The 2920-nt window shown below is 45.9% G+C and overlaps 1 non-coding gene across 1 annotated transcript; it reads left to right on the top strand.

The window, feature by feature from the left end:
* Positions 1–253: 253 nt before the first annotated feature.
* Positions 254–360, top strand: LOC118999774 (U6 spliceosomal RNA). The gene has a single exon (XR_005069173.1). It is a non-coding gene; the product is annotated as a U6 spliceosomal RNA (small nuclear RNA).
* Positions 361–2920: the final 2560 nt, after the last annotated feature.

The following is a 2920-nucleotide window of genomic DNA, read 5'->3' as shown; positions in this document are numbered from 1 at the left end:
GAATCCACTGAGCTACACCTGGCTCTTTGCTGCAGTTTTATACACTAATAATGAACTATCAGACAGAAGATTTTTAAAAATCCTATTTATGATTGCATCAAAAATAATAAAATACCTAGGAATAAATTTTACCAAGGAAGTGAGAGATCTGTACTCAGAGAACTATAAGACATTGAAGAAGATACAAATAAATGGAAGGCTATATTGTGCTCATGGGTAGGAAGAATGAACATCATTATAATGGCCTATTACTGTGCTCGCTTCAGCAGCACATACACTAAAATTGGAACAATGCAGAGAAGATTAGCGTGCCCCCTGCATAAGGATGACCTGCAAGTTAATGAAGTGTTCCATATGGGGGGGGGGGCGGGTAAATGCAGACAACTGTAATTGAACAGCAATAAAATTATTTTAAAAAGTTTTTTTAAAAATGGATTATTACCCAAAGCAATCTATAGATTCAATGCAATCCTTCCTTATCAAAATACCAATGGCATTTTTCACTAACTAGAACAAATACACCTAAAATTTATGTAGAGCCACAAAAGACCCTGAATAGACAAAATAATCTTGTGGAAGAAGAACAAGATTGGAGGTCTCATGCTACCTGATACCAAACTACATTACAAGGTCATGGTGGTCAAAACAGCATGGCACTGGCATAAAAACCGACAACGCCACAATATAGAGAGCCCAGAAATAAACCCACACATATATGATTAATTAATCTATGATAAAAGAGGCAAGAAAGAATATAGAATGTGGCAAAGGCAGTCTCTTTAATAATTGGTGTTGGGAAAACTGAACAGATACGTGCAAAAGAATAAAACTGAATCTATACCATAGACAAGAATTTTCTTGTACGGTATACAAGAATAAATTCAAAATGGTTTCAAGGCTTAAATAGAAGATCCCCAAACCATAAAACTCCTAGAAGAAAGCATAGGCAGTAAACTCTCCAACATTATCCTCAGTAACATTACTTTGCATACACCTCTGGTCAAGAGAAACGAAAAAGAAAACAAGCAAGTGGGCTGAAAGGAAGTGCTGCGCAGTTCAAAGTATAACTTTCATCACCTCAGCTTTTCTATAGATCTAAACTGCCCTAAAAATAAAGTTTACTAAACATATAACGATACACTAATACTTTTAATATTAATGCTTAAGAGTAAGAGTTATCTACAAAAGCAAGTGCAGTTGCAGAATAAACTGGACCGGTAAGTTGTATGAATTAAGAATGGAGTTAAATTCTTCCGACGGCTAAATTAGGAAGGAGCAGGAAGGAAGGAGGCAATTTTAGGAGGAGTGTCTGCTGTGGATTTGTATGGTGATATGCCGGGTCCTGTTGCCTAGTTTACTGGCTGACACCCTCGGGAATCAAATCAGAACACCCCGTGAAAGTCACAGTGGGCACATGGTGAGTTCACTAGTCCTCTCTCTCCAAAGACCTGGAGTTGGTATTTGTGGCTGGTTTGTTACACTAGCAAACTTTCCAGGTCTCTTCAGCGCCCAGCCTGTGGTTGGGGAACTAGGAACAGGTGTGAGGTGATGGTGGCGTGGTGTGATTGGACCAGGTTGGCAGGGCCTTACATTTCTCTCTTTCTTGTTTATACTACTAATAATATTCTCATCGTAAGAGTGAAACCTGCCCTGGCTGGTGTGGCTCAGTGGATTGAGTGCTGGCCTACGAACCAAAGGGTCACCAGTTCCGTTCCCAGTCAGGGAACATGCCTGGGTTGCTGTCCAGGTCCCCAGTAGGGGGCGTGTGAGAGGGAGCCACACATTGATGTTTCTCTCCCTCTCTTTTCCCCTCCCTTCCCCTCAATCTAAATAAATAAGTAAATAAATAAATAAATAAATGGCTTCATCAAAATAAGAAACTTAAAAAAGAGAGAGAAGAGTGAAACCTTCATTGAAGTATCACTGAGCGAAACTGAAAATGCCCATACACCCCAGCTCCATACCCACTGTCCACCCACTACTGGAACTGCCACCCACGGTTTGGGCTTCTCTCTCCTTTCTGTATTCCTGTTCCAGGTTGACCTTCAAGCCTTACATCTGGAAGAGGAAATTCCAAAGCACAAATGCCATGGCGGTTCTTCATGTCTCCCAGTATCACTCATGTTTTATGCCAGAGCTCCTTGCACAGGGGCTGTGACTGCCCATCGGCCGTCTGTTGGTTTTGTAGACTGGAAGCGACTGCTGGCCAAGGCTGGATTTCACTACGTTTTGTGGCTCTGGTGCTTGGCACAGCGCTTGCAGGGAGGAGGCAGGAGGACACTGTTACCGAGGGCCCTGGGTGGAGGAGGGCTGGCTGCCTGGATAAACTGTCTGCCTTTCTTAGGCGGGTTCATGCTTAAGGGACATTTAAGGGCCCTGCCTCTAAGCTGTAATCCAGTCAGGTCCTACGCACTCCGGCCGCCAGAACTGAAGCCCCCTGGAAGAGAGGGGGAAAAGAAATGCATAAGTAATGCACTGAAGCAAAGGGGCCTGGCCTTTCAGGGAACATGCCATGGAGCCATGGGACGATCACATCTCCGAGCCTCAATTTCCTCCTGTTACAGCGGAGGAAAAGCTCCTAATAATGGAATTCATAAAATCTGCCCCGTTTAGGTGGAGAAGCTGCAGAATAGATCAGGGGCAATGTTGTGCAGCAACCACCCACTGCGTGCTCCCGAGGCTCGGGCTGCCCACCCGCGGTAGCCCTCTCGCCGTGACCATTTGTCCGGTCCCTTTCGCCTCTAGACCCGGCCGAAGCCGTGCGGTGCCCTGCTGTCCTGGAAGCGAGCGCGGGTGGCAGGGAGCAGAGGCGGCCTCCTCTCTGGGCCCCTCCGGCTGCGCCGCCGTCCTGTGGCCGCCGGGAGGCGACCTCCGGCCATCCCGCGGGCCCCCTCCCTCGGCGGGTGACATCACCGCATTC

This window comes from Sturnira hondurensis, unplaced genomic scaffold, assembly GCF_014824575.4.
Source record: "Sturnira hondurensis isolate 20B ecotype Veracruz unplaced genomic scaffold, ASM1482457v3 Scaffold0015262, whole genome shotgun sequence".
Classification (NCBI taxonomy): domain Eukaryota; kingdom Metazoa; phylum Chordata; class Mammalia; order Chiroptera; family Phyllostomidae; genus Sturnira; species Sturnira hondurensis.
The sequence above is the reverse complement of the archived record's forward strand: the minus strand, read 5'-3'. Positions and strand labels throughout refer to the sequence as shown.